Below are 7,721 nucleotides of genomic sequence, written 5' to 3'. Positions count from 1 at the left end.
TTATTGTTTAAAGTAATAGGGGAGGAGGAGAGATAATTTAAAATTCTTTTTCAACCTTTATTATTTATTTTATAAGGACTTCTCTGCTTATTCTGTTATTAGATACATCATCAAATTTAATATTAGCATCTATAAGGAAACCATGGAATAGGTTACAGGATAAAATTATTTAATTATACCTAAAAATAACATTAGGAAGTGACAAATATTTAAGATGCTTTAAAACTACTCTGTTGTGCTCACTTTGGCAACACATATACCAACATTGGAATGATACAGAGAAGATTAGCATGGCCCCTGTGTAAGGATGACATGCAAATTCGTGAAGTATTCCATATTTTTAAAAAACTACTCTGTTACCATTCATTCCCTACCATCCTCATTGTTTTCTTACCAAAAATATTTTAAAACCTAGAGTGCTAGTCACTGATTGTTACTTAATTGGTTTTTCTGACCTATTTCTTAGCTTTGATCTCAGAAAATGAGGAACTGTTTCATATCCATCATACTTAGGAAATTGTTATGCAAAGATATATATCTTTATAAGTGACTTTCTTTTAACTTCTTTGTACCGGAATCATATAATTTTCCAAGACTAGTATTCTTTCAAAAATATGATAGATCATAAATGTATGATTGCTCTTAAGGTATTAAACAAGTCTGGAATTTAGCTATTGTAAATATTTTCACAGAATAGAAAATGTAAATATTCTGAAATATGAGACACAGATATTGATTTGCATGAAACACACTCACACATTCACAGGTTAGGACACCACCTGGAAAGCAAATGAAGAGATAAATTGTTCAGTATTACTTGCCCATTACAGACTCATCAATCCCCAACATATGGTTTTAAGTGTAATTTGTAATGCAAAGTGAGGGATCTCTGTGATATATTCAGGAAATATTTATTAGGTACCTGTTATGAACCAAGTGCTTCAGATACTTTATCTCACCAGGAATTTAAAGATAAAATGCTTTTGCCATGGAAGAACTTACATATATGCAAGATAACAATAATTATTATTTCTTAAACAGTCATATGTGGCAGGTGATATATCTATATCACATAGAATTCTCACATAAATATAATGAATATAATATGAATATTATTAACTTCAAAAGGACACTAAAATTCAGAGAGACTATGTAACCTGCAAAGGCCACACAGTCAGAATGCTGCACTAAGTCTGTCTAACTCCAGAACTCGTGTTTTTGCTACTGAACAGCACTTTTTTCACATTCTGCTCTTCTAATAACAAGACAGACAACAAAGTTGTAAGTCACTTAGTTTCTAGTGTCTCTGTTTTCTTTCATGTACATAGTATGGAAGTTGGTTAGGATAGTTCCTCGAGTCCTTTCCAGCTCTTGGGTTTTTGACATTTGTCACATTAACTGTTGTTTTACCAACACACGGCACTGTTGTACAGTTACGATTTATACTTGTTGGTTTTCTGTAGTTATTTACCTGGAGCTATTCTATGAACTGTGGTCTACTCCCTGCAGACTAGGGATTCTTTTCAACTTGGAAGAAATAGATACTCTTCAAAGACAGACTGAAGGCTTACTTTGCCATCCTAAGAAGGATGTTGATTAAAACCCTTGAGAAAAATTTAATTCTAAAAGAGCCCACAATATGAGAGATTTGGGGGTATTTTTCCTTCCTATTAATGCAGTATCTGTCATGGGGCCCTCAGGGTGACAAGTGCATAGTAGTACTATTCAAAACATCTTCAGAGAATATACATTTACACCTAAAGGATCAGAGAGCAAGTGAGAACCAGCAGGAGAAAGTTCTTCATTCTACAAAACCAAGTGACAAAATCACCTGAGGGCAAATGGCACAGAGGGTACCAGGGCCGCAGTCCCACTTCCCATGAATCTCGTCCCAGTAATTCTCAAGTTGATTTCTGATTAAGAGGATTAAAGACTTATAACTGACTTTTTTTAGTTTCTATAATACTCTTGCTTCAAAATAATCATGATGCATAAAATTCACTTTTAAGGTTTATCTGCATGTAAAGATTTCACATAAAAATGAAAATTTTCCATATTTTAACTCTATTTTAAGTATGCGATGCTACATGCCAGACTTTTCTGATCATTCCAGAAATAAGGTAGACAGAAACATAGATTGGCTAAGATGTGGTCATATGGGACACCTTTGAATTTTGCTTGGCATAAAAAAAACACGCAAAAAAAAACACACCACACAAAACCACTGGCTGGTGGACTGAAGGCAGCTGGGCCGTAAAAGTAAACTCTTAACTGGAGTTTCAAGGACACAGGCTGTTTAAAGAAATGGAAGTCATATTGGAATGTGAAGAAAAGGGAAAGAAAAGAAGAAACATACATATAAGAACAGATACGAGGCGAGTCTTCTCCACAGAGGGTGGTGGTGAGGAAAATGCCACAAAGTCTCCCAGTGTTCTTTGGGAAATATCTCAAGAACTACTTGATGTTTTTGTGAGGGTTTAGTAATGATCTCACATCTTCCAAAGATAAGAGACAAGTGATTTCATCTTCCCACTTCCCACTCAGGTTCATAGATTAAAGTAATAAATATTTAATGGGAGATAAATCAACACTTTAGGGTTCTGTGCGTTATCTTTTGTCTTTTTTCTGGAACTGGTGACAAGCAAGGCTATCCTGTGAGCATTAACCTGTATAAAAATGTAGACACTAAAACATGGAATTGGCATTACTGAGATTTTAGAAACTGTGCAAGTTTCCATTGAATTAATACAGTGGGTAGAATTATATTAGCAATAATAAGACTTGGTTTTGTTTCCAGCTCTAAACTTTGCTAAAGCTATTTTAACCTATATAAAAGTTAGTTTCTTTTCAATAAAATGAGGGTAAAAATAATATAATACCTGCCCTACTTATACCTCACAAATATGCTCTGAAGATAGAATAGTATCTATAAATAAGTGAATTTGCATACTCTAAAACTCCATGCAGATCTAAAAAGTTATTATCTAAATATGTGTATAATATTAATGCTTGCTCTCCTGACTTGAAATGATATTTTTTTCTCCTAAAGTTTTCAATAAAAGAACTGAAAATAGCCTATTTGGCCTCAGCTGGGTATAACTGTGTGCTCACAGAGAAACAGGGCAATAAAATCCACATGGGAACTTGGCATTGGACCCACCTACTCAGGCACATGTGTGGAGAGCCAATTATCATGCATTATTGTAATTGTTTACTTAACCATCTGTCTCCCCTGCTAGAACAGAGATAATGTCTGTTTTAGGAACTATTGCATCACTGGCACTAAGCATAGGATCTGGCATAGAGTAAGCCCTTCATAAAAATGAATAAACAAATGAAAGAAATGGATGGGTGGGTGAGTGCATGGAAGGATGAATGGATGGCAATTGTTTCCCAGAGCAATTATGGTCAGGAGAAAAGTCAAAACCCAGTCCAAGAATTATGGCTCTCAAAAGCCCATGGCTATGATAGGATATCCTAAAGGAGACGACACGGTTAGCAGTCACTAGTGTGTCCCCCACTAGGCAATCCACATCTGGAGAGTCTGTCCTTGGGTAACGTGCTGACAACAGAGACTGTCAGAAGCAAGGCAAGGGCTCAGACAGATTGGAGGTTATCAGAAATGAGACTAAGGCAGATACCCCAGCTCATGAAGTTGGCATGAGAACAGAATCGGCAAGTGTGGCTGCACAGAGCCAAATATAGCCCCGTCGGTGGCAGACATCTATATGGCATGATCATCTACCCCACATGCATCAGGCTTTTAACTCTGATCTGAGATGAAAGGTTATATATGAACTAATGGCTTGCAAAGGATAGAAACAGTTTTTAAAACTATATACAAGTAGTTCCCAGATTATAAAGCAAGACTTATATTTTTTAAAAAAAGGTGTTATGATACAAACAGTGACAAATGTTGGCAATTCTTTTCCAGTCCCAAGGCAGCCTTTTACTCCTGCTTTTGCCTTGGCAACTAATATTCAGACTTTCCATAATTGTTGGCACTTACAGTCAAAATTGTCTCCACCCCCCCTCTGGTTTGGTGCAGGACGGACCCAGCACAGACCACAAGTTTATCAGGTCACGGTTTCCGGTTTATCAGTCTACCCACGCTCTAGGAGTTGTTTGAATGTTGAGGGAAGAAAAGAATAAAATGATCAAAATCTAGTTTAAATTATTATGCTGTGTGGGTGAGTGGGCACTGCTTGCCTAACAGGACTCCTCGAGATAAATGCTACTTGTGACCAAACAAAGCTTTGGAAAACTATATGCTTCATGCTTTGTCATGCTGTGAAAAACCCCAAGTACTTTAGAATCAATATGGTACAAGTAAGCATAAAAGGCAGAGTTTGAATTTCATTACTTTAAAATGTCAAGCATGGGCTCTGATGGTTTAGTTAGTGTTTCCTCCTGAAGTTGAGCAGTTTTATTTCTTCAAAAACTAACACATTTCTTGAAAATGGCTGATTAAGAGTTTTTATATAGTCTCTGGTACGATAGAATTCACAATTTTTATGTTTTACTTATTTTTTAATATCTATTCAAGTGAACATGGACTAGTTGGGATGGATAGTCTCCTAATTCAAATAAAAGTTGTTGTTTCTCATTAAACCTTATCAACCTAACGGGAGAAGCCATTTTGTGGGTGATGAGCACATGGAAGGACCACATAGCAACTCAGTTATTGATTTGGATGAAAATGGGTTGACCAGGGTTTCTTTCTCAGGGTAGATTACATCTTATGATTCTCATACAAATGGACTAAAAGTGAAAACATTGACATCCACCCCTAGCTATTGATACCTAAGTCACGTGGGCTTGGTTTCTGGAATATATATATTCTTTTGAAGTTATGTTTGGTACTAAAATAGTCATCATTTCATGAATAAGATCTAGTCTGTTTCTTGTATCCATTTTATTGCTATTGGCTACTGTGCATAAGACTTGATTATGATGCAAGCTAACACAATTTTGTATTATAACTAAGAAGTCTCATTATATGCACCTCAGTAATATTTATAAAATGGCTTTACAAATAAAAATGTTTCAATAATCTGCAACTCCTTATCACATTATTATCCACAAGCAGATGAACATGCTAATTTTGCATATGTTATGATAAAGTAAGCTATTTTCTTACTCTAAATGACTGCTTAAGCATGTCCTATAAAGACAGGACATTCTTAGAGAAGAGCTTAGAAACAGTTATATTAACAATGTAAATGTCTTTTTCTGCTTTGTTTCAGGGGAAGGGTAAGGAAGATTTTACTTTAATTTTCTTCTGGAAATCAAACATTGGAGGAACTTAATAGAATAGTCTGGAAAACATGCTTTCTTATAATTCTATAACAGAAACCCCTTGTTCCAAGATTAGGCACCTAGAGGCAAAGAATAAGGGTCTTTAGAATCTCAATTTGGTTTTATTCAATCTTACATTCAAAGTTGGTCACACCTGTTGAAATTCTGGCCTTCAGGGCCAGCTTAGTTTAGAGAGCAAAGATAAAGGCACTGTTGTCCCCAGATTTGACCTGCAGACCCATATATCCACATATCTCCATCTAAATGTGCTCCAGGTACATCAAACTCAGCCTCTTCAAGTAAGAACTTTCTATCAACTCCTTAACCTCTGAAACAAGATAGTCCAAAGTCACTCTTTTACAGTTGATATTGGGTCATTTAATAAGTAATTTATTTTAGTTTTTCAAGAGACATTTATGAAGAATACTTCAGGCACTGTGCTAAGTACTAGCTAGAGATGCAAAGAGATAATGCCCTGATACACAGAATTAAGCATTTTCTTTTCTTGGATCCCAGCCTGGTGCACAGAACTATAGTTTAACAATTTATGATTTTTCATTGATATGCATGATTTCTCATGAGACTATGAGCCCCCAGGCATATTTTTAACTTTATTTTTAAATATTCTAAGGATTATTTAATCAGCATTTATTGAATGTTAAGATGATATGGAAAGACATCCAGTTATTCTAGGCTAGGAACAGTAGTTCTGTTAAATCACTCATCACCATATTCACCCCAAATGCTCCTATTCACCTCTGGTCTATAATTCAGTAAATACTATTATTGAGATTTAGGCAGTAGATCATATGCAATTATTAGAAGCTCTTCCAATAAGTCAACAATTGTACAACCATAAGGAGTAAATGTTACCAAAAATATCTATATGTGATTTTGTTCATTAAAATTTGAAAACAATGAGCTTTTAGGTCAATTTTATTCTGTTAGCACCTTTGTTTAATTGGAAGGTAAATTCAAGAAGGAGACAGACAGTTTCGTGGAATCTTCCAGTTTTAGTGCTGTAAGGTAAATTCAGCTCCCATGAGATCACTAATATCCTTAGCAATTGTTAAAAGTAATGTCTGGTTTACATATATAAAAATAAGGTTTAAAAGATTTCAAATAACATTAAAAGAGTAACCTTTTAAACAAACAATGTCAAATGGTAAAATATTATCCATAGCATAATCAAGAACAAATTCTAGTTAACATTAAATTAATAAATTAAATGGTAGGAATGATGCAGTAATAAGATCATGATTAAAAAATTTATGATGTAGTATATCTAAACTCAAAATTTGAATAACTCTAGAAATTGGAAGCTAATGATCAGTAATTGTTGAAACATTCCAAGGTGTTAGCAGGTCCTTTTTTCTTATATGTTGGACACATATGAAACTTTTTTTTTTTTCAAAAAGAGGAGACCCTTATGGTAAGGAGAGACTAAGGTTCCTGAATGAGAAAGGCACTTAAGTCAGTTAGAGATAAGAGTGGCTAGTCTTGGAACCCTGTTGCCCACTAGGTCATACCATCCCTAGGCAGAGGAGAAAAGGTAATATGGACTTGAGAAATCAATTTGAGTTAAATATAAGTTGTCTTCAGTCATCATTTATGAATATACTTATTTCATTGGTACTGGTATTTGTTGGTGCTTGTTTTTTGTGTGTGCGTTTGTTTTTTGTTTTGTTTGTGAGCAGGGGAGGCGTTAGCAAGCAGTGTTTCAGAACCTGCCCAAAGATAAGGCTCACTAAGACCACTGTGCAAATGCAGATGATCAGAATTCTGTTTCTACTCTTCATTGTACCTGAGGTCAAGCTTGGGGATTTGTATTTTTACCAAGTGTCTCTGTTCTTTTTCATATGGGGAAATGTCTACTTGCTTAATTGTGTGCTGATTGATTCCCGGGTTCAAAATACAGGTATGTAATGATGTTCTTTGTGGCTTTCGACTATTGGAGGTCACACCCATTTTCTGGGAGGCTCTAAACTGTATTTAGACAGAGCTCATTGACTGTGGGGTGGACTGACTATGAATATCCTCAAAACCAGAAATTAGATGAAGTGATTGACCTCTGTAGGAAAGACAATCAGACTTGAATAGACTCTGTAAAAGAAATATCATTTGTCCTTTACACTTTGTCCTTGTCTCTTATTAAAAACTTGTTGTCCTTTGATCTTAAAAGTTTTTGAAGGATTTCTGATTTGCCAGAGGTGAACTTTGCATTTCTTCTCATTTCTCATTCCCTTGTCCTTATATTCTGCCCTTTCATTGATGATGCCCTCTTTTTTGTGAATTGTCTTTGCAGTTTCTGTATTTAGTACACAGCATAGATCAAATATACTATATTACTTCATTTATGTTTAGTACTAATTTTAAGTGATATTTTAAATGTACATGACATTCATCAGTCTTCATTATTTACT

General features: G+C 35.0%; 1 non-coding gene across 1 annotated transcript; it reads left to right on the top strand.

The window, feature by feature from the left end:
• Positions 1-235: 235 nt before the first annotated feature.
• LOC111826167 lies at positions 236-342 on the top strand. The gene has a single exon (XR_002829428.1). It is a non-coding gene; the product is annotated as a U6 spliceosomal RNA (small nuclear RNA).
• The last annotated feature ends 7,379 nt before the right edge of the window (positions 343-7,721 follow it).

Source organism: Myotis lucifugus, unplaced genomic scaffold (assembly GCF_000147115.1).
Source record: "Myotis lucifugus unplaced genomic scaffold, Myoluc2.0 scaffold_58, whole genome shotgun sequence".
NCBI classification, from domain to species: domain Eukaryota; kingdom Metazoa; phylum Chordata; class Mammalia; order Chiroptera; family Vespertilionidae; genus Myotis; species Myotis lucifugus.
This window is presented reverse-complemented; position numbering and strand designations above follow the sequence as displayed.